We start from the raw sequence: 24,971 nt of genomic DNA on the forward strand, positions 1-24,971 counted from the left end.
TGTTTCTCTGGCCCATTATTTCATCTGCTGATTCCAAAGAACCATGTTTCTGCCTCACAAAGAAGAGTCAGAAAGACGAAGAGCCAGGCAGAGGGTCCACAGCCAAAGCCCCTGACACAGGACCGAGACTTGGACGCTCACTCCCGAGCCATAACTAGGCAATTCCCCCTCCCTGGTTCCTTGTCCTTGTCGTGTGCTTTTGTTCATCTGCAGAGCGGTTTGAATATCCAAGGAAAGGAAATGTAGAGTATTGGCCAAAATTCTACACCCTTTGTACATCAAAGACCAGGCCACCGACGGATTGCTTGGGACTTCTGACCCAAAAGGGAAACAGTCAATTGACGTCTTTTGGAGGCTACTTGCCAAGTTGCGATGGTACAAAAATGGGTCTTATCATGAGATTAAGATGAAAAAATGTGCCCAAGTTGAAATAAGACACATGGGTGTGAGCCCTGCCTCCCATGAGCCCGCACCCAACTAGCCCACTCACGTGTCCAAGCAAGTGAGTAGAAGGCATTCATGAGGTCAGAGAGGCATCCCTGGCTTTCAGGAGAATGTGTGCTTGGAGTTTTCTCCATGTGTGAGTGAACCTCCCATACTCCTTCCTCTGCATCTGTCCCGTGGCCAGCCTGGTCCTTGACGATCCCAACTTATCTGTTAACTCTTTGGTGATGAAAAAGGCTTGTTCCTCCCTGCCAAGCTAAGTGGCCAAGGCAGAAATGGGAAGTGTGACTTTGGCTCACTGACACCATAAACAGCTTGTATTTGAAACACAGCATGTCTAATGGGAGTCTTCAAGTTTGCCCATAATAGATAATACAGAGTTAGGTGACATCATTATTTTTTCTTCCTCTTGGAATTTTAAGAGCTAGTTTTATCTGACATTCTATCCTACTCTAATATTGTTCACCAGGACGGTGGTCCTTTGGGCAGTGTGGAACCTGAGCTGTGAGATGTCTTATGGAAGGAGTGTCACCTGCCATGACCTCCAGCTGTGCAAGTGGTGGGTCAGGCTGGGGGTCAGGCTGGGGGTCAGGCTGGGGGTGACCGGTCAGCCATGGGGGCCTGAAAAGAGATGATCAAGAATCAGTCCTCTGAGAAGTTCAGGACAGCCCAGGGCATCCTGGACCCTATCTTCAAATGGGCACATTGCTCAGCTACATGAGGTGTTGGAGGCCCTGGTCAGTCCTCCCAGGAGGAAGAGAGAGTCCAGGGATGGGGACTGCACTGCGGGAGGGGGAGGACCCCGCATGGAAAGCAGGAAGACGCCTCACTCCGACGCTTCGCTGGAAGTCTCGTGCTCTGACCCTAAAGACTCAGTCATTTGTGCCTCAGACTGACCTTGGCTTTCCTGACACCTTTTCTAATGTCTCACCCCAGGCTTGATCATCTTCATGTTAGTACTTGATCTTAAAAACACCTGTCCCTCTATAGGGCCATGATTCCCAACAGCCAACATGTAAATGATCCAAGTGCCCATCGAAGGGGAAAGGATGAACAAAAGGAGCCACGTGGGTCCAAGGGGAAGCTCTTCAGCCTCCACGAAGAAGGATGCTCGGGCACGGGCTGCTGCACAGATGAGCCTCGCGTAGGTGATGCCAAGTGAAGAAGCCGGTCACCAAAAGACAAATGCTGTGTGATTCCACTCATATGAGGTCCTTGGAGTAGTCAAACTCTGAGAAGCAGAAGCCGAGTGATGGTTTCCTGGGGCTGTGGAGCAGGGGGGAGCGGGGAGTTGTTTGATGGGTATGGAGTTACAGTTCTGCAAGATCACAAGAGTTCTGGACATGGGTTGCCCAAGAGTGTAAAGCTAGGAACACGACTGAGCTGTACCCTCAAACATGATTGAGAGGGTTCATTTTATGTTATGTGTATTTTACCACAATAGAAACAAACTAACATCCAAAACCCATCCCCGGTTGAATGGTTTCCCCTTTCCTTCCCCAACCAGAGCTGGCGTTCAGAAACCAAGTGACCCTGGGAAGCTCATAAAAATTTTATGAGCCTTACTTTCTTCAGGGATAATTGGGAATAATAAGAAGTACCCGGGAGGATTGCCTGAGAAAGGGTTTTGTGAATTAAGTAGACAGCCCAGAAGGGATAAAGAGGGCTGTGAATCCGCTGTGTCCCACATGACACCTAGAAGGAGATCTTGCCTCTATTTAAGGACTAAAGCAGGATCTGAGTGGATGAATGAAGAAATGTGCGCCCGCCAGCAACTGACCCACTTCGTGAGCCAGAACAGTGAGGCCCCGCCCCCCATCTGGGTATCTTCTTAGCCTGCTGGGCCTTCAGGGTTCTCTTTCACCCCTTCCTGAAAACTAGGTGAAATTGTACACTCAGATGGTGATTCCCAGACATTCTGCAGGGCTGTCTGCCCTTTTATCAGGAACCCTGGGGGCAACAGAGCACTAACTCAAAAGAATAAATACCAGTGATGGAATTTCAGCCATCCTCAGTAGTACAACGTGGAAGATATGTTGGGGGCAGGGACAGAAGTTGGGGGGGCAATCTTCTTAGCAATCATTCATCACAGTATGCAGGCAGATGCCAGGTTCACTGCCAGAGTCCGCCAGTGGAGAAGTCGGCAAGGAAAACCAGGCTCCTTATCCTCAGAGTTATACTGCTGTCTTGGTGGATGATGCTACAAAGCTCGGGGTTGAGAACAAGGACATGGGGCTCCCAAGAAACTGGATTTGGATTCTGGTTCTGCCACTGAGCAGCTGTGTGGCCTTTAAAACAAGAGTGATGGTGATAGCACCCCCCCTCATAGGTTTGTTGTAAGGATTCAATGACTATTTATTGAGTACTTAGTGCTTGGCACTGTTAGGGCCACTTTAATGTTAAAACCTGTTTAACTGTTAGGGCCTGCGCAACTCCAGAGTAACTCCATATCGCCTAGGTAGCCATATTGTTTACATCCACGGACTTCATTCCAGGAATAAACGCCCCTGTAGTTCCTGGTATGGTTCTGGGTATCGATTCTGGGAGTGAATGCCTTAACAATAAAAGCCACGTACTTTGGGTCTGCAGTTATGCCCTATAAAACCAGCCTCTGAGATCGGGAGGGGGTTGCTCTCTTTGGAGGAGGCCCTGGCCAGTCAGTCTGACTTCTAGTGCTTGGCATAGAATAAAGCTTCACATAACTTTTACTTTGTCTCAATCCTGTTACCCTGGCCGGTCAGTCTAACTTCTAATGCTTGGCATAGAATAAGGCTTTGCATAACTTTCACTTTGTCTCATTCTTGTTCCTTTGATAACGGACCCCAACAGGCACCTAGAAACCATTCTAAAAGTATTTGTCAAGTAAAACCCAGAAAGATCAGCCACCCCCAGATTTATTCTCTGGCTTCTCCATTTGATCTCCTCCATGTTGCTCTCATCCTGATTCCCTGCATGGAAAATGTACTCCCCACCCATGCCCTGGCCACAAACAGACCAGTCTCTCAGACCAGATTTCTGGCTGCTGATAGAGCTGGCTTTCAGACATCATTTTCTAGTTAGTTGCCTAATTGAGAGACCTTGTCAATTTGCATTACATAGAAATAACGCAATAGGACTTCAGAGCTACCTGGAGCTGTGCCTGGCAGCCCAGAGCTCTGAACCTTCCAGAGTGGGTTGGAACATGTGTAAATTATTTGACTACGTGAAACTTCTCCCTTGTTGATTCTCATATGATCGCTGGGCTAGGACACTTTTGGGGGGTAACTATTAGAAACATGGCCAGAAAAGTGCAATTTTCTACCCGTAGATGGAAGTGGAGTGACATTTGATGTCTTCATCATAATGATTTAGGTTTTTCTGTCTGTTATCATTACTGCTCTTGTCTATTTCTTTTCTTTCTCCTACTTCTTTGCTTATTTTTAATCTAACAGATCCTCGTTGGAGTTTTAGATAAAAGAGCACTCACAACTTGAACCTGCACTCAAATATTTTTAAGGGAACATCACAAAGCCCCTAGAAGCCCAGTCATGACCTCTTCTGCACATCGCTGCCCCCAAGCACGACCCTACTTCCAAGGGCCTAGAAAGGCTGTGAGTGTTCTGAAATCCTACATGAATGGAATCCTACAGAATGCCTGGTTTCAGGTCTGTTTTCACCGACTGTGGTGTTTGTGAGATTCGCCTGTTTCATTAGTGCACGTGGTTGCAGTTTGTTCATGCTCAATGCTGCATAGTATTCCGTTGTGTGACTTTACTACCATTTGTTTATGCATTCCATTGGGTACATAGCTGAATAGTTTCTGGTTTGAACCTATTTTGGATGGTGCTTCTAGGAACCTTCTGGTACATGTCTTCTGGTAAATGTGTGTCATCAGCTTTGTGCAGCTGGTTTGTCTCCCCGCTTTTCTGCCAAGGGTCCTTCTCCTTGTCACGGTGAGACAGGGTAACCCAGAGTGGGCGGTGGGTAGGAAAGAAGGAAAAGGGCATTCTGATGGCCTGACTTCTAGCTCCCACCTTCCTTCCTACCCAACCACCTTCCTCCACCAGCTCCCTCACACCTGGCATTCTGAACTACCCCAGCCACTGGCTGCCTTCCTGCTGATGCACTTGCTGCCTCGGTCCCCAACTCCTGGGCTGGGTACAGCCATGTCCCTTCCACCAACCTGCAAGTCAGAGCTCCTGGGCCCCCAGAGAGTCCTCAGAATCGACTCCTAACCTTACTGACAGCTCTTGGGCATGTCCCTGTCTTCATTTGATGCCATGGACTTTTTCCATCCCTGGTAGCTGTGTCCCCTTGGGTCTTGTCCCCCTTGCAAACTCATCTCAACCTCCTTTAGTAGCTGTAAGTGTGGAATTTAAGGACAGGAAATCTAGATTTGAACTTCAGTTCTGGGTTCTAGTTGTGTGCCCCTGGCAAGTGATTTAATCTCTCTACACTTCATTTCTCATCTACAGTAACGGTAATAACATACTCTGAACTCATAACATGGCCGCTGAGTTAAATGAGATAATACACTTATTATTATGGTAGTTAGTATTATACTATGCTCTGTATTGTATATGCTACTCTTTTGCCTTCTAAAGAGAAATAACTTTGTGTAGTACTTCAAAGTCAATCAATTCTTTAAAAAAAAAGATTTTATTTATTCACCTGAGAGCAAGAGAGAAAGCGAGCATAGAGGGAAAGGGAGAGAGAGAAGCAGACTCCCCACTGAGCAGGGAGCCTGATGTGGGACTTGATCTCAGGACCTTGAGATCATGAACCAAGCTAAAGGTAGATGCTTAATCGACTGAGCCACCCAAGTGCCCCTAAAGTCAATCAGTTCTTATCACAAAGGTTGTTTTAAGAAATGCTGTCTGGAAGTAACCACAACCAGGGGTGTATACATCTGAATACAGTATCAAGATAGAGGGGTTGAGAAGTATTCACAATATACTCTCAAACTTTTGAAGAGGCAGGAGATCAATTTTTACGTGTAGTTTTTCATTTTAGAAAAATTAAGTACATAGAGAAAGAGATTGCAAAGGAAGACAGCAAAAGGATAATAGTATTTCCCTCTGGATGGTGGTGTCCTAAGTGATTTTCATGGTGTCCCTTATACTTTTCTAAAGCCTCTGATATATAGACATACACGTACATGTATGCTTTTATACACAACTACGTATAATTATCAGAATTTTAAAATAGGGCTAGTTTGAACAATGGAGAAGAAGTCAAATCAATGGACAGTTACCAGAGGATGCAGTTAGGAGATGGTTTAGTATGAGTTTCCTGGGTTTTACTCGATTTTTTCTATGCAAAACCTACTTGGGTTGCCACCATGCGATGGGGGCAAGGAGGAGTATGTCTGGCACCCAGGCGATCTGCTTGAGTGCCTCTTGCTACGTGCACCATTTTGACATTGAGCGCACGAGGGCGGCAAGCCTAGCGGAGAAGGGCATGGTGACCAGGGGCTCAGACCCCTCAGGGTTGCAAATCTGGGGCACAGCACTGCATAAGCCCTTGAGTTGAGCAGAGGTGCTGGCTGGGAGTGTGAGGACAGCTGGTAGAGGAGAGACAGGATGGGTCTTGGCTGTGGTTCCAAGAGGAGGTGCCAAGCAGGGACTCTAGCTCATCTTACAAACCTTCCTTTTCTGAGATTCTTCGTGAAAAGAGGCTCCTGGACCCTGGACCTGCGTCCAGAAGGCACATGAAGAGTGGATCCAGCTGCAGGAAGGGTGGATTGTGGTGGTGGCTGTGACGTAACACCCAGATCCCCTTTCGGGAAAGGCTTGCTGCCCCAAGGCTGGGAGTGTTTCTGGTGACTGCCTTCAGCTGTCACCTTTCATAGCAGAGAACTGACAGAACCTAATTTGTGATTTGGAAAGATTTCTCTGACAGCTGTTGAACGGAATGATCTAGATCCATACACACACATGTGGAGAGACACCCCAAACAAATCTTAAATGTAAAAATCAAGATGTAGAAAAATACAGGGGCATCTGGGCAGCTCAGTCTGTTAAGTGTCAGACTTCTGAGTTAGGCTCAGGTCATGATTTCAGGGTCGTGGGACCAAGCCCAGTGTGGGGCTCCACACTCAGTGGGGAATCTGCTGGAGATTCTCTCTCCCTCTCCCAGTCCCTTCTGCCTCCCTCACTTTAAAAAAAAAATGTAGAAAAACATACAGAGAATGTAACAATTTGTATAAAACATGGAACACATACCAAGCAGAACCATATACTGCTTGCAGATACATATATATGTATATCAAGAGATACAAAAGGAACACATGTATGTGTATCAAAATACATAAAACGAAGGCAATAGAAACATTTTGTTCATTTTGTAAACGCTCACATGCATAGATATTTTGAATTAGTTAGCTTCTGCTGGGTAACAAACAACCTCAGTATCTTACTGGATTATAATAACAAATAACTTTTTTTTATTCACATCATATGAGAGCTATAGGTTGGCCATGGCTCTGATCAGCTTGACCAGGCTGTGCTGGGACTATGGTGGGTTTATGCTCTGCCTCTGGGGAGAACAACAGGATGAGGAGGCAACAAATTATTGTGACAAAAGTAATTGAATCTACCACACACTCCAAACTGATGATGGCAGTTGTCTCTGGAGGAGCAAGAAGGGGAAAGCAAACAGGAGTTAGTGAATAAAGGGGATGTTATCTAGACTGTTAGATCATTTTATAAATGACTTAATACAATATGACCATTATGGATGATGGAAATATAGATGATTATTTAATTATCCTTGGTACTTAGCTTTCTGTCTTTGCAAAAATGATGGATTGTTAAGGGATGAGATTAAAGGTGGAGATGGGAGGGGTGGTTAGGAGAAGAATTTCAGGTAAAATGATAAAGACATGCACTATGGCCCTATGAATAGAAATGACGTAATAGAGTTATTTAAAAGTGAGAGCTGGGGCACCTGGGTGGCTCAGTGGGTTAAGCTGCTGCCTTCGGCTCAGGTCATGATCTCAGGGTCCTGGGATCGAGTCCCGCATCGGGGGTCTCTGCTCAGCAGGGAGCCTGCTTCCCTCTCTCTCTCTGCCTGCCTCTCTGTCTAATGTGATCTCTCTCTGTCAAATAAACAAATAAAATCTTTAAAAAAAAAAATAAAAAAATAAAAGTGAGAGCTGACCAGACTTGATGATCAATTACATGTGAAAAGTGCAAGAGAAATGAGTCAAGAGTGCCTACAGAGATGAATCCATAGTGACCACAGGGCTCGGAGCTTGGGTGTCATTCTCCATGCAAGGGGAAGAGAGCAGGAGCAAGCAGGTCACGGGGTAGGTAGGTCACAGGGAAGTGATGCCTGTCATTTCAGGGCTTGGATGAGAACTGAATCTTATTATTTTCCTTTTTTCCTCTTTGTTTACTTATTCTCTTGCTTGCTCTCTCACTACTGGTTTGCAGACCAGCACTACATACACCTAGCTTTAGCTGGTTTATTTGTAACCTAGCTTTTCACTGAAGGGTGTGAGTTCTATAAAGACAGGGTTGGTGAAATAGTGTGAGGCTGATCAGGGAATGTGTTCCTCTGAAAAAGAAAGGTACCACAATGAAAAGTCAGTGACTCGCCAACACATACATATTGCAGAATTCATTATTTTGCTTGGGAGACTCACTTATCAGCATTAAATACATTTATGTATTATTTAATATGAACCTGGAGCTTCCTTCAGAGAAATGCTTCCATCAAAGCCTGCTAGACAGCAAAAAAAAAAAAAAAAAAAAAAAAAAAAGGCTTATAATTTAGAGCTCAGTCCTTGTGACCTTTTGATTTGGGGTCCATATTTGGGGTTTCCAGGGATCTTTTTAAGTTTATTTACCTATAATCTCTACACCAAATGTGGGGCTTGAACTCATGACTCTGAGATCAAGAGTTGTGTGTTCTACGGACTCAGTCAGCTGGGCATGGGGTTCATATTTGAACCCACTGTTCATTCCTCTCTGTCATTTGACCTCACCTGCAGCCATTCTGGAGGGAGAACTCTCACCCTTCATTCCTGGGACTTCCCAGAGAAAATTCTTAAACCAAATCAATATTTAATCCCCAAATTGTTGAAAATCTCTACAGCCCTTCCACATGATGAACTAACAAACAAACAAACAAACAAAAACCAGACCTGCAGCTTGACTGATGCATCTAGATAAAGCCCAGGCAGCAGAATGACCTCCTTTTCTGGTGGAAAGCCAGCCTGACATTACCTGCACCCATGTCTTCATTCCTCCTCACTCGATGTACTTGTGGAAGAGACTGGCACTCATGGCTAATTCCCTGCCTGCCTCCTCCAGTTCTATCCCATTCCACAATCCATCCCCACTATCACATCTGTAGCTCATGTTTCCAGCAGCAAAGTGCTGAGATCGTCTTCCATTTAAAGCAGTACTGGAATCGGGGCACCCAGGTGGCTCAGTCAATGAAGTGTCCAACTCTGGGTTTCAGCTCAGATCGTGATCTGGGGTTGAGCCCCACTGCAGGCTCTGTGCTCTGCCAGGAATCTGCTTGAGGTTCTTTCCCTCTGTCCCTCCTTCTGCTTCTCCCCCCCCCCATAATATAAATAAATAAAATCTTTGAAACAATGATGACGAAATTGCCAGAGACTGGACTGTTTCTACTATGTGTGAGAGCGGAAGCAATGCTGGGCTTGGAGATTCTGTCTCTCCTTCCCCTTTAGTGATTTTGAGCAAATCACATCGCCTTCCAGAGGTTTAATGACCTCATGTCTAAAATGGGAAGCGTCACCATAACAATGTGGATTTTTTTTTTTTTCACTGCAGCACTTTTTTATTTTCCTCACACAATGACGCGTTGCTGAGGCCTAATGTTCTCACATGACAGTAGAAAACCAAAAATTTGTTGTCATCTCTTAAACAATTGATAATTGTGTACAAAAACCTTAATAAATTAAAAGGATGAATAAATTTACAGTTGTAAATGCAAAACAAACCATTTTCCAACTCAAGGCAATTAACCCACGGTGTTCTGGCAGGAAAACATCGGGTAAGAAAGGAAAGTGGGTCCTAAGGCTCAGACCTTCCCAACCCTGTTAGACCGGCAAGACAGAAATGACAACTCGTTCAGGACTCTTGCCAGCCTCTAGAGAAATCCTGGAATAGGCAGCTCCTACACACAATGTGGATTTTTTAATGAGGATCAAGTGAAATAAAGTTTATGAAGGTGCTGCCATTTTTTTTTAAGATTTTATTTATTTATTTGACAGAGATCATAAGTAAGCAGAGAGGCAGACAGAGAGAGAGATAGAGAGAGAGGGAAGCAGTTCCCCTGCTGAGCAGAGAGCCCGATGCGGGACTCGATCCCAGGACTCCGGGATCATGACCTGAGCCGAAGGCAGAGGCTTAACCCACTGAGCCACCCAGGCGCCCCGGTGCTACCATTTTTTAGAGCAGAGCTTCTCTAGCGTTGATGTGTATACAAACACATGGGAATGGAATACAGATTCTAATTCTGTCAGAGGTAGATCCTGAGATTCTGAATGCCTTGCAAGCTCCCAGGTACCAGCATGCCCTGTTTTCTTGCATTCCATGTTCCTGTGCTTTGCAGACACTAATGCCAGGACTTCCGGTCCATAGATCATATGTAACTTGAGCTGCAAGATGTTTGCTGTACCATCCTTTATGGTAGCTAGTGGTCATATGGGGCCATTTAGATTTAAATTATTAAAATTAAATAAAACTTATAATCTACTTCGCTAATTTCAATGGCCATATTTCAAGTGTTCAGTAACTGCCTATGGCTAGTGGCTACCATTTTCAGACAGCACGTATCTAGAATATTTCCATCATTACGGAGCATTCTGTTGGGCTGTGCTGGGTTAGAGCACTGTAGAGATGTTAGAGAGCCTCTCAACCACACTCAGTGTGTGCTGGGCACCATTCATGGGAACTCTGTGCCCTTCCCCATGCCTCGCCCCATGTATGTCATCCTTCTGGCTGCTCCTGAGTTCTATCATCTTATAATAAACCAGTAATCGAGTGGGTACATGGATTTCCTGAGCTCTGCGAACTGCTCTAGCAAATTAATCAAACCCAAGGAGGGGATTGTTGAAACTGCTGGTTTACAGTCATTTGGTCAGAAGTACAGGTGACAACCAAGACTTGCAACTGACATCTGCAGTTGGGGCAGGGGACAGTCTTTGAGACTAAGCCCTTAATCTAGGGAATCGGATGGTATCTCTGGATAGATTGATAGATTAATAGGTAGTGTCGGAATTGAGTTCAATTCAGGACACCCAGCTGGTGTCTGGAGCTTTCCTCCACGGTGTGAGGAAACCCTCCCATCCCATGTTGGAATTGGGTTCAGAATCACATTATTGCCCGACTCTTTCTCCAGGCTGACATCCCTATACCACTTATTTCTCTGGGTCCTACCACAGCTTTAATTAGGGCCAGCAATGAAGTCCGCCTGCCCTCACACTGTTGACAGTGAAACACTGGGGACTTGCGCCAGTTTCCAGGGACTCTCAGGAGCCAACAGCACACATCTCTGCCCAACCTTGCATCCAGTGAGCTCACAGGGGAAAGTGTGGAAGTGGCCATGGTGGGAGGACTTAGACCACAGCAGTCAACACAGACTATAAAGCCTCCCCTCCACCCTTGCAGAGAGCCAACATTTACTAACATACCATTGGGTATAGGAACTGTGGAGAGAGGACATGGTACTCAATGTAATTCCAAATTTATTTGCAAGGCTCTCCTTTTGCAGCCCCAGAATGTTTCTTCCTCTGTTTTCTACTGAGGTCTGACCTGGGCAACTTGCTTCATTTCTCCGAGGGGACCTTCCCTGCCAACCCATAAGAAGAGCGGCCCCCTCAGCAATTCAAAGACACCATTCCATGGCTTAAGACAGAGTGGTCCCCGGCGTAGGAGAAACACCAGAGAGGCAATGAGACATGAACCAACACCCCCATGCTCATGTACACCCCACTTGTTGGCAGGTTGCCTTGACACTTGCTTCTTATAGGTGTGCTTCTTTCAATTTGGTGATCAGACCAGCTGAATTCATTTTCCTCTGTGACTATTAAGAACCAAAGAACCAGAGGGGATGAAGGACAAGTGGGCATGCCTTTTGCATCTCACAGCCATCCTGAGTGGGCTGTAACCACCATGACAGTGAGGGATCACCGAGAACTAGGTGACAGTCACCTTTGCTCAGGGCTGGGGGTGGGAAATTCAGATCAATGATGTGAAAATCACTTGGGGGACTTGAAAGGTGCTCCAAGGAAGGCAGCCCCAGGGCAAGCTTCTCTTAAGCTCCGGCTTTCTCCTTCCTGGGTCAGAACTACGCAACTACGGGAACTACACTAGAGCCAGCTCCACAGGACTGCAGTGGGCAGGGTCACCTACAAACCTCCTACCTCCACCCCTGCTCCTTTTGCACCTCCTGTGACTCTTTCCTCTGAAGGTTGACCCTGACATTCAGTGAAGCCTCTTTTGCTTTGAATCAAAGTCCTGGAAGGGGAGAGGAACAGAGAGTAGGGGAGGCTCCCCAGTGATTTCTCCTGTGGTTTCTGGAGGGGCCCAGGCTCATAGCACTCACACCAGCACTGGATGTTAGATTCTGCCCAACCACACCCCGCCCCCCAGCCTCACCGTCAGGCTTCAGCAGCGGGGGTAGAAAGATGGAGGCAGCTCCTGGGGGGTCAGGGCAGTCACTGGCCTAGATGATAAGGAGAGAAGGGGAAGAAGCCTCTCTGCGAGGGGTAACATGCCCAGACGACACTTCCCTGTCCCCCGAGTCTTCACCTCCTGCTCCCGCTCCTTTATTCCACGTGGATCAATTGCGGGCTCTTGCTCTCCTAATTATAGCCTATAAGGGCCAATTTTTCAATGAGTTGGCATCTAAATTGAGCCTGTACTTTTTCATACTGCAGTTTAGTTTTTAATAGCTTGATTAAATAAGACAGCCAACTCAGGTGAATCACCTAGCTTGTAAGGTGGTATTTGGGGCTACAGGAGGGGAAAACATGTCTTTATAAGCGGCCCACTTAAAGATAGATCCAGACACAGCATGTCAACCACAATTCCAAGTTGGATATACAGAGTTCAAAATACGGAGCAGATAGCCCAGATGCACCCCACGTGTTGGGGTGGGAGGGAGTGTCGGAATCCTGTTGGTATGAGGGTTTCAGTCTCTAGGGAAAAATAACTCATCCTATGAACAGCAGCAACAAAAACCTGGATCATAAGGTTAGCCCAATAGCTTGACCCCTGTAATGGAGGGAAGATGACTTAAATGTAGTTATCCCCTCACTTCAAGCCCACTGGCACCCCCAACCCATTGGTCCTACCTCCTTTCCATTGTCCCTCCCCGGTGACATGCCCATTGTCACGCCACTCCTCCCACGCTGAAACCCAACGCCCTTCATCGTCACTGCCTTGCCTCTGCCATTCTCTTTCTCTTTCCTCACAAAAGCTCACCCCTCTACCTGCTCTGCGCCTCTACCCAATCTTGTGAATGTGGCAGGATAGAAGCCCATGGCCATGCTGTCTGTTCTCAGGTTCAAGCCCTCATCTGTCCCCAAGGGGTCTCTCACTGCCAGTTGGCAGTCCCGTCTCGTGTACCCCTGAATAATCACACTTTGTTCTCTTTCCTCAAACCTGCAGTATATCCTCTCTTCTCCTTACTCTCAGCTGAAGATCCTAACATGGGAAATAAAGATTTCCCTGGAATAACAGGAGCAGTGAGAGGCAAAAGTCACGTGCTCACACCAACACACCTGTCCAGGGGGCAGTGTCTAGGCCCTTGCTCTCTGTCTTCCTCCACTTACTATGCATGGAACTCTCTACACTTCATCTGAAGCTAAACCCTTCCCCAGAACACCACCCCTCTCCCCTCTTGCAGTGGCCCCTCTCTTTCCTGTCTCACCAAGATCCCCCTCTCCACTGGACCATTCTCATTAGTATACAAACATGAAACACAGCAAAGCAAAACAAGACATAGAAACGAAAACCTCCCCTGACCACCTATCTCTAATCCCAATACGGCCCCTTTCTTTCTCCCTTTTATAGAAATAGACCTTGAAAAGGTTATTTACTCCCACTGGCTCTCCTTCCTTTCCTTCCAGTCTTTCATGAAACTCCTCAGGTCAGATTTTCATCGCTGCCCTCCAGTGAGAGCGTTCTCAGTCCGATGGTCAATTTCAGCTCTCCTCTTACTTCATCAGTAGACTCGTTACCCTGCCAGACACCTCCCCCACTGAGACACACTTCGAGAGGCTACACCATTCACTCTCTTCTTTCCTTCTTACATCAGCAACTCCTCAGCCTCTTCTGCTGCAACCCCATGGCTTTCCCATCCCCCGGTCTGGAGGCTACAGTCACTGGACATCTTCTCATCTCTCTCTACATGGATTTCTTAGATGATCTCTAGGAAATCTCAATCTGATGGCTTTAAGTCCCATCTATCCACTAAGGACCCACACGTGTTCCAGCCCGAACCCCAACTCTTGCATCCAACTGCCACCTCAGCGTCTCCATTTGGATGACCAACAGTTCACTCTTGATGTCTCCCCTCCATCACATGTCTCAACTGCTGAGACCAAAAACCACAGAGGCGTCTGTCATTCCTTTCTCTCACTCTCTACATCTGATCTGCCAGCAAATCCCTGGCAGCTCCACTTCCAAAAATACATCCAGCATCTGCTCACCCCTCCCTCGCTCCACAGCTCCCGCCCTGATCCCAGCCCCCACCATCCCTCACCCCGATCATTGCCATCCATCCTGTGATTCACCCTTTGGCCTCTGACAGCCAGGATGAGACCTTAACTCAGGTTAGATTGTGTTGCTCCTCTTCTCAGAACCCCCAGATCACTTCTTGCCTCTCTCAGATAGAATCTAAGGTCTTCACCAAGGCCACCAAGGCCTTCAGAGATCTGCACTGGGCCTCCTGGTCCTCATCTCATTCCACTCTTCCCCTCCTGCCTCCGTTGGCTTGTCTTGCTTTAACAAAATACCACAGACTGGGCAGTTGAAACAACAGACATTTATTTTCTCACAGTTGTGAAGGGTCCCAGTCTGGCATCAAGGTGCCAGCAGGGTTGGTTTCTTCTGAGGCCTCTCTCCTTGGCTTGCATATGGCGGCTTCTCCCTGTATCTTCACCTGTTGTCTCTCTGTGCATCTCTGCATTTGGACATGTCTGTGTCCAAATGTCCTCTTCTTACAAAGACAGCAGTCATATTGGATCAGGGTCCACACTATAAATCTCATTTTAACTTCACTACGTCTTTAAAGACCTTATCTCCAAATACAGTTACATTCTGAGGTACTGGGGGTTAGGGCTTCAAGATGGATTTGGGGGGGAATCACAACTCAGCCCAGAACATCTCTGTCACTCCACTCCAGCCACTCTGGCATCCAGTTTCTCCAGAATGCCAAGCCTTATCTCCCAGGGGTTTTGCTGTTATCTTTATCTGAACCTCCATCACCTGGATATTCATTCCCATAGCTCATTCTGTCTACCTTCGTGGCATACAGGATAAACTTCAGAATCATAGGCTCTGGAGCCAGACTGTGTTTGACTTTGAGTCAGGAACTCCCTCTTTCTAGGTTTCCATTTTCCTGTCATGAAGTGGAAATAACAGTGGTACTTTCTTCATAGAATGGAAATAAGCATTAAATTAGATTATATGCAAAGCACTAAGAACAGTGTCTGGGTCTGGCACATAAGAGATGCTTAAAATATATTAGCCATTGGAGTTGTGATTGTGATTGTTGTGGTTGTCTAATACTCTCTTTAACCAGAAGGGATATTGTGCCCCTAGTGTCCCTGAGGATTGACTGCTGGAGGGTCCCTGGGAGGACTGGATGTGGACAGAAATAGCATAAATGGCAGGAGCCAATAGATAGAGAGCTATCTCAGTTGGCTTTGGCTGCTATCACAAAACTCCCACAGACCGAGTGGCTTACACAACAAACATTAATTTGTCATAGTTCTAGAGGCTGGGAAGTCCAAGATCAAGGTACCACAGATTCAGCGTCTGAGGAGAGCCCCTTCCTTATTTGTTGACAGCTGCTTTCTCGATGTGTCCTCCTATGGCTGAGAGAGAGATCATCTCTCTGGGGTCTTTCTTATAAAGACATCAGTCCTACTTATGACGTCTCCACTCTTATGACCTAATCACCTCCTAGAAGTCCCATCTTCTAACACCATCGTATTTGGGATTAAGAATTAGGTTTCAGTGTGTATTGCTGGTGGGTGGAGAGGAATACAAAAATTTACATCCTAGCAAAAGTAGAGCTCAAATGTCACCTTATCATGGAGGTCTTCCCTAACCACTGCTAAAATCTCTGTCTCTCTCTCTCTCTTGATTTCCCGTTGGGATACATGACATTTGTTACACCCTGATATGTTATAAAATTGTTTATGGTCTGCCTTTATCAGCAACCTCCAACCTGACTATAAGCTCCCAAGAGCCAGAACTTTGTTCTGTTCCCTGCTTTACCTCCAGAGCCCAGCATGGGGCTGGCAGTGCCAGGTCTTAACAAGTATTTGTTGACCACAGAAGTGGGTGTGTGGTTCTGAGCCCAGGCTCTCATGGTCCTGTTCTCAGAGAAAAATGAGCAACAATCCTAAAAACAAAGAATACCCAAAGATCACTTTTTTGAACAAAATCTGTGACATATGGTAGCAGAATCACATGGAACAATACATTTGGGACAACAAGAACTACCATCTGCCGAACAAAGCAGTGGAGTGTGGAATGGCTACAAGGTGGCTTCAGTAACATCCACAGAGCACGCTGCTGGAAGCAGCCACAAGCAGCAAGGCTGGGCGGTGAGCTGGCCCCAGGATAACGTGCAGACTTAGCAGATGGCAGGAGCAGAGCCTAGCGGGGGCAGAGCCGTGGGTCAGGCAGCTGATGCTGTTGTTTTCAGCGGGCAGATCATGGTGGCATTAACACCTCCTGTAGATGGTAGCAGTGGCACCCAAGTGATGGGCACAATCACACGTGGTAGCTCCTGAGCTTTAGCGGGTGCCTGCCTTTCAGTAGCGGAACCAGGGGGAGACCAACAACTGCGGCAGCGTGGAAATTCACCAGCAGCAGGTACCACGAATTGGGTCTCCAGAGAAGACCAGGTCAGCAACACATAGTACCCAGGAGTGGTGTGTTCACCAGCACCTGGAGACACGCCAGAAGACCCACAGGAATAGCAGGAGGTATCTTAGTGAGAGCTGAAGCCCCCGTTAACTGTGGAGGGGGTAGAGCCAGAGAAATACTGTTTGTTTTTATGAAGAGGTTCTAGTGCAGGATGAGAAAATTTGGCTTAAATATTACGCTGAGCATCCTCTGTGGTCCATTACCACATTCCTGGCTTGGTATCCTCTCTGCAAACAAGCACCTCTCACCTAACAGTTCTGTTAGGTGCCCCAGACAAGAAGCAGGGACCAAGGTTAGAAGGGAGGAAGAAAGCAGAAACTCTTCTTCTGCCTCTGTCAGCTGTCACCCAGCAGGTGCAGAGACCATGGGCCCCTGCTGGTCCGGCATTTTCTGGGCTCTACATACCATCATCCTTCCCTGCTCTCTGTTCCCCCAGCCCTTCTAGTAACTCTGTGACCTAAATCCTATTTAAATTCCTCTCTGCTTGAGGACCTAGAGCTGGGTCTGTCTTCAACTGATAAATCTGACTGATACAAATTGTACCTTATATTTGTTTCAGGGTTTGTGGGTAAAAAAAAAAAAAAAAAAATCTCCTGAATTGTCTAATTTAAATTCTGTAACAGTGCTATGAGGTTGAAAAGACAGAGCTTATAGTGACCATTTTCATATGGGGAATAGAAAGACGGGATAGGGGACGCCTGGGTGGCTCAGTTGGTTAAGCAGCTGCCTTCGGCTCAGGTCATGATCCCGGCGTCCTGGGATCGAGTCCCACATCGGGCTTCTTGCTCTGCGGGGAGCCTGCTTCTCCCTCTGACTCTGCCTGCCACTCTGTCTGCCTGTGCTCACTCTCTCTCTCTCTGACTAAATAAATAAAATCTTTAATAAAAAAAAAAAAAAAAAGAAAGACGGGATAGCAGGAGCCTCATTGCTGGGTCCGTCTTTTCTTCTCAACAACTGAATAACTTTGGCCAATATAGTTCATCTTTCCAGACCTCCCTGTAACATGAAGACTTTAGAGTACAACCATTAGCTTTCAGTCTTTGCTACAACTCGAGATAAATATATTTTACATCACTACCCAGTACTTACATCTTCATGCATTAAACAAACAAACAAACAAAAAAACCTAAGACTAGGGTTGCATGAAACAAGACCCTTGAGAAGCACAATATGCTCTGATGTTCTATTTATTCTATTTATTTTTTTAAATGCTCATGGTAATTATTACAGGCTGAATGTGTGTGTTCCCCCAAAGTTCACATGAAGAAATCCTAACCCCCAGTGTGATGGTATTTGAAGGTAGAGTCTTGGGCTGGCGATGCGATCACGTGGGTGGAGCCCTATTGAACAGGGTGAGCGCCCTTATAAAGAGACCCCAGAGAGTTCCCCCAGATTCTATGCACTGTGTTGGACATGCTAAGTCAGCAGTCTGCAATCCACTCCAAGAGCCTCACCAGAACGCGACTGGGCAGGCACCCTGATCTCAGACTTCCAGCCTCCTGAAATGTGTGAGAGAGATTTCTGTTGTTTGAACCACTTTGACTTTGCTCAACAGACTACTACGATGGTCACCTAGCACTCTATTGATTCCACAACCCAAGTACTTGGGCAAGAAACACCAGCTTCCTGAATTTATAAGAGCAGCCTCAACAGACTACTACGATGGTCACCTAGCACTCTATTGATTCCACAACCCAAGTACTTGGGCAAGAAACACCAGCTTCCTGAATCTCCCTTTCCCATCTGGAAAGTAGGAGAAATAACGCCTCCTTTATAAGATTATTGACAGATTTAAATAATAATCGATTCTAGTTCAGGGTTTAGCCCAGGACTGATGCTGACTTTTATCCCTAGAACCTAACTGGCAGCACTAATCATAGCTAGTACTGTGATTACATTAAAAATGAAGAGCAGACTACAAAAAGAGTCTGGGGGTGGTGGGGGTGGACACTGAACTGTTTACAGTAGGAGAATACCAGTTCTGCCCAGGAGTTCAAAACCTCCCCTTCAGTTGCCAGGAACTCAATATAGAAACACTCACATGCTCGGGGTCTGCAGGTGAAGAGACACAGCTCAGGTTGGAAAAGGATGTAATACTGTCAAGCAGCAAGCCAGTGGGCGCGTAAGTGAGAGAGCAGCCTCTTTCTGTCTGTGCATCCGTCCCGCTGGGGTGCTCTACAGTCAAAATGTCTTTACGAGTTTCAGTTGCCACATACCCGCCTTCCATTTTAAGGCAATACGATTTCAATAGTTTTACTCCCTAAGAGACAATGAGCAAATTGAATTTTTATAAATCAGCTACCGTGCCCCCACTGGCTTAAACGATGACTTACGGAGGTTTTGCTTTTAATTCCTGATTCGTTTTCAACCCGGACACTTAATCGAAAGTCTCCCTGCTATCTTTGCCCTGCCTGCAACCAGAGTTCTTAGCTGAGAAAAATAGAAGGCGTACCAGCGGTTCACACAGAAAGGGGATTTATTAAAGGAGATGAGGTTGCGTACAGAAATTCCTGGAGGGTGAGAGTCCGGCTCCGAGTCGATGAACATGTGAGCCGGGCTGCAGGGCAGCTCAGGCAAGGACATGGTCCCTAGCCCTAGACGCAGGTACTCTGTAGGGCTGCCGCCTCATACTTGAGGTTCTCGATGCCAGACCTCTCCCTCCTCCTCCCTTCAGCTTTTTGAAAGCCGGATTCCTTTGTTGCCCTGTCATCTGAAAGTTGGATTCTGGGGAACAGCTGTTTCCTCCCATTGCTTTCTCCCAAATTAAAATGTCACATAAGCACATCGGATTGGAGAAGTCAAGGTCACCTGTCTGCACCCTGGCTGCAAGGGCACTTCAAAAGGAAGGATGACTTCTACCTTGGCTAGTCGGGGAGGGATTTATATTAGGGCCATTCTTCCCCAAATGCTGGATGGTCATAAACTCCCACCATCATTTACTATACGTTATCTGTACACCATCCCTCTGTCATTGTAAGCAAAGATTTCCAAAGCAGAATTGTTCAGAGACTTGGCAAGCATCTACAATGAAATCAGAAGTTTGTTTGGTGCTGTGTAGAGGTTTATGTGTGTAGCAGTTTCAGACACAGAACCTACCTATGAAGGATTTTACAGCTTAGTTGAAAAAATAGACCACTAGATATAACCAAGGTTGGTAAATCATGGCAGAGTAGACCTTTAAACATTTAAGAGGAGAGTCTCTGGAGACTCCAGAGTCCCCAAATTTGCAAATATGGATAATGTTCTCATTGTGATTTCTCTTTTTTCCTATGCATATCCTCACTGTCTTTTCAATTTTCGTTTATATTTTTCCTTAACCTAGTGCTATTTTGCCACAGTTTGCTTCATTTTTGAAGAATACATGAAACAACAACCAGAGATCCACAAAGAAAGCTGTGATGAGAATGCTGGGTGGCCAGCTAGGAGTTTCAGTAATAGAGTCACTTAGGATCAAATATGGTGCTTAAATTAGTGAAAGGAGGTCAGGGAAGGTTTATTGGAGAAAGCGAAAAATCCAGACTCCTTCAGTGCGTTATAAGACCTTGTATGATCTGGCCCTTACCAATTCTCTGGGCTCAATCTCTGTTATTCTCGCCTTCATTCACTGTACTTCAGCCCCGTGGCCTTCTCTCTGTTCCTTCAGTGCAGCAAGTTTTCCTGCCTCAGGGCCTTAGCAAGTGCTCCAACCTGGAGTGATCCTCTCCCCTGAACTTTGCATGCTGGTTCCTTCTTTCATTCAGTTCTCAGATAAAATGGCACCTTCTCCAGAAGAGCCTTCTCTAAACACGAGGGTAGAAGGCCATCCCGTCCTCTGCTCTCCAGCACATCTTGTTTTATTTCTTTAAGTAATCTTACCATTATAATCAGTTGCCTCATTTATTCGTTTCCAAATAAATTTCCTTCTGAAACACAAGATCCGGGAGCAGAAATCCTGTGTGACCCGCTCGCCACACCCAGGAGAGTGTGCGAAGTGTGTGACATACGCTAGGGCCTCAGTACTTACGGACTAAGTGAACAAGTTAAAGCTTTAAAGATAAATGAGACATTATATGTTAATTAAATTTTTTTAAAAAAGATAAATGAGAGTTTTTAAAGAAGAACAACATGGGCAGGCGTTCTAGTCTGAGACAACAGAAGAGCATATGTAATCGGCACTGAGGGATAAAATAGCTTTGGACTGTGCGGAAGAAGCCAACCGTAGGCAGACACAGGGAAGGGGATTCTGTGCCCCAGAGGGAAGCTCCTTCCCGCAGGGACAGAGCGGCGATGGGAAGGTTCTAGCCGCAGGTGAAAACACGCTGAGACAGGAGCATGACGAGTGCAGACGGAAGCCGCGGGGATGGAGATGACGGGAGGAGAGGCACTCGACAGCAGGCTAAAGACTTTTAATGAAAGCCAGGTTGTCCTCTGGGTTTGGCAGACGCCCTGTGGGATGGCGTGGTTGCACTGGGGCAGGGAGGAATCAGAGTCCAGGAGAATACTGAGGAGTTTTAGGGATCTCAGGCACTGTGTCACTAGGGTGTCAACAAAGATAGTGTCATTAGCCATGACCATAAGGAACCAAGAGACATTTTAAGGAATCAGTCGGGTTCTGATGAGAGCCCTCTTGTTTACCACAGACTGCATTTGTCCTGGCTGTATCCTCACAGGGCAGGGAGAGAGCCGCAGAGCTCGAGGGGATCTCTTATAAGGGTGCTAACCCAATTCATGAGGGCCCCGTTCTCATGAACTAATTACGCCCCATACCCCACGTCCTCATACCATCACACTGGCAGTCAGCCTAGGAATTTGGAGGGAACACGAACATCCCATGCATCGCAGTGACCTTGGCCGTCCCTTTCCTCCCACGACCCCTGACTGTCCTTCGCGGTTAGTTCTCCTGCCATCCCATCATTTCTGGGCTGCATCTCCCATCCTTGTGACTCACACTGCATTCGAATTTCTGTTGTTCACAGCCAGGAACCCGAACTGGCTCGGCCCCCAATGTGCAGACTTTCCTAAGTCCGCAGAGACTTAGGAAAGGAGACCCAGAACAAAAACACATGAATGAAACCAAGGTATTTGATTGTTTTTGAGGATTTTGAGGTATTGAAAACAGATAAGCTTTCTTCTGAGAATACAGTTATTGCAACTACTTTTTTTTTTTTTTAAGAGACAGAAAGTAAGTGCAGGGTGTTGGTGGGGAGAGGGCAGAGAGAGGGGGGCAGAGAGAGAATCTCAAGCAGACTTTCTGCTCAGGGCAGAGCCCCACACAGGTCTTGATCTCAGAACCCTGAGATCACGATCTGAGCCGGGATCAAGAGTCAGACGCTCAACCGACTGAGCCACCCAGGTACCTGCGACCACATTTTAGCTGGCTCCCAAGCAGAAATCGCTACATTCAGAATTAATGTTACCAAAAAGCAATTGAAAAAAAAGTAGGATGCCAGCCCCTTCTGCTCCATGACCCCCAGTATTCCTGTAGTTTAAACCAGAGCAACAATCTCAAAGTCATGCATAGGACAGATACCGATATATGCACAACAAATAGATGAGATTTCATTCAAACGTCACAGGAGGCCCTCCGAGATAATAGCTGGGCTGTAACATAGCAGATAAGAGAGACAAATTGCTACAGAACTTGGAAGTCCAACTATTTTTTTTTAAAGAAGTGCTTAATTGATACAGCATGTAATAGGACATGTCCTCCTGGAGTTAATGAAATTTAGATCATAGGACTCACACGGTGAGGTCATCTGCAAATCAAGTTTCTAGATAACATTTTTGAAAATGACTCATGTTACCAGAAGTGCTGTGGGACAAAGGACTGCCTGTGTTATCCCGGAAGGGCATTCTGCTTGTCAGGAAGCAAAGCTGCTGGAAAACCGACCATATGTTACCTATAAAACACCGCTTTGTGCTGACTTCCTAGCAGTGGAGGAAAAGAAGAAACTTAGAGACCATGACAAAAAATCTGGTGGAGGTGGAGGAGGGTTGTAACCCCAGAATCCAACCACTTCTCTTCTCCTCCAGCACCATCTCACCCCTGGGGCTCTGCGGTGGCTTTCTGTCTCCTTATTTTCCCTCTTCAGGGTCTGTTCTTGTCACAGCAGCCAGAGTGATCCTTTTAAAACCAAAGTCCTGCTTATGTTCCTATGCAGAACTCAACAGATGCCCCACCCCATGCAGAAAAGCCGCTGCTGTGGCTTCCAAGACCCTATAATCTGTCAGCATCCACCTCCACACACTCATACACATGCACACATGCACGTACTCATACACACGTACCTTTGACCTCAGCCTGCGATACTCTTCCCCTCACCCATGGTCTGCTTGTCGCCCTTGAAAAACACCAGGCGTGTTCCTCTCTTATGGCCTTCACTTGAGCTGTTCCCTCTGCCTGGAACACTCTTCCCTAGGATACCCACTTAGCTGACTCCCTCAGCCTTCCTGAAGTCCGTGTTCAAATGTCAGCTCCAAGACCTACCCCATCCTCTCTATTTAAAATTGCAACTTGCTGCTTCCCTTTCACCCTTCTCCTTTGTTGCCACATTTATTGACAGGTGTCTGTCTCCCCTGCTAGAACATACACCCCATAATCACAAGCTTTTTCATGTATTTTTCCCACTCCTATGTCTCCATAGCCTAGATCAGTACTTAGCATTTAGTAGATGCTCAATAAACATTTATTGACTAAATGTCTCAAGGGGAAAGTACAGTTGGGCAGAAAATAGTTTCCTGAGTTTCTAAAACTCTAAGCCCACAGACAAGAGAAAGGAGAGGGTGCAGACAAAATGCGTGGGAGAAACTGGAAAGGGGGAAGGAGTCTTCCCTACCCACATACTAGAATAACGGCTGAGCGGATTGAAGGAAACTGATGAAACCTGAGTTTAGTGAGTTCTAGAGAGTGAACCCTATGCTTTGCCTCATGGACAGAGCCCCAGGGAAAAACTCAAGACCACTAACGGGGGATGCCCAGGGTTGCATCTGTGCAGAGGGGATGAAAACCAGCCTCTCTGAGAGGTGTTTACCCAGGAGGGAGTGGAGCAGCAGACAGAGGTGCGGGACTGAAGACAGCCCCAAGGAGTGGACGGGAAGGAGAGAGGTCTCGGCGGCAGCCTGTGTGTCCAGATGTCCCCTCCCCACACCGCCCCCCTCCCACACCTCCACATAACCCCGAGAAAGTGCAGTGAACCCTAGAGACTGCTTGGATTTTTCCCGCCACCCCATTGGGATAAAGATAGAAATTTGAGTTATGTAAAGATAAAATTCCATTTCCTGCACTCCAAATCTCCAATATGCCTGGTTTTATGTCATGTCAAAATGATCACTAATATACCAAGGAATGGAATGGGTTTCAAAGACATTTTGGTCACATGCCAGGCAGAGTCCAACTTTGTCCCCAGCCTGGGACAGGCACTGTTTCCTCTGCTGACCTTGGGTGCACTTCTGCAGGGAAATTAGGGAAGCGTTAGGCGGCTGCACATAGCCGAGTAATTGCCATGGCAACCAAAGGCCCATCACCTGAGCTTTATTCAAACTGCTTTCTCAGGAGTGAATTGTTGCACCCAAACTCAGAAAAATGGAAGATGGAAAATTCATCTTCTCCCTCTCTTTCTCGTCCTTTCTTATGTTTTAGTACTGGAGGTCTAAGAGTGGCCCGTCCCATCTCTTCTAAAATTACTCAGAATGCTTTTTCTTTCCATCTCTGATTCGTGGTCTGATTCATGGATCCTTGCACTTGATGAGGTGAGGGATTGGGATAGAATGAGCACACGGCAGCTCCCTCGGGGCTCACCCTGCCATGTCGCACGTTGGAAGGCTGGCAGAATGACGATGTGTTCCCAAAGAGGCCACAGCAGAGCAAGTACATCTCTGGTCTGTTGAAGGGAATCCACGACCCTGTCATTCTATTGTCTGGAGAGGGAAGTTGTCATGTCAGGCTATTTCTGGACGTGGCGTCGTGTTAATGAATAAATGATGACTTGTCCAGATTCTTGTGGATTTTATTTCTCTCTGATCTATCATTTAAAGTAGAAGACAATAAACATGAAATCATGTGGAATACAGTTCAGGTGATGGGTTCCTAGGTTGCTATGGCGATCACTCTGCGAATCAATGTCCCTTCTAAAAACACTTCTAACACCTTAATAAGCCTCAGCATCAACCACAGAGCATGCCTACAATGTTTATGCCTGGGACCCTTCCCCAGGATCTGACTTAGTGGAGATCGATATAGGGCCTAGGAATTGTAGGGTTTAAAAATTTTTTTAATTTAAATTCAATTAGCCAATGTGCAGGACATCTTTAGTGTTTGATATAATATTCAGTGATTCATTCGTTGCATGTAACACTCAGTGCTCATCACAACACGTGCCCTCCTTAATACCCATCACTGCATTATCCCGCCCCCCTGCCCACCTC

At 46.5% G+C, this 24,971-nt stretch overlaps 1 long non-coding RNA gene across 1 annotated transcript; it reads left to right on the top strand.

The window, feature by feature from the left end:
• The first annotated feature begins 4,965 nt into the window (after positions 1–4,965).
• LOC116591647 lies at positions 4,966–24,963 on the top strand. The gene is made up of 3 exons (XR_004286090.1): positions 4,966–4,977; positions 18,680–18,682; positions 24,848–24,963. It is a non-coding gene; the product is annotated as an uncharacterized LOC116591647 (long non-coding RNA).
• The last annotated feature ends 8 nt before the right edge of the window (positions 24,964–24,971 follow it).

This window comes from Mustela erminea, chromosome 5, assembly GCF_009829155.1.
Source record: "Mustela erminea isolate mMusErm1 chromosome 5, mMusErm1.Pri, whole genome shotgun sequence".
In the NCBI taxonomy this organism is placed as follows: Eukaryota; Metazoa; Chordata; class Mammalia; order Carnivora; family Mustelidae; genus Mustela; species Mustela erminea.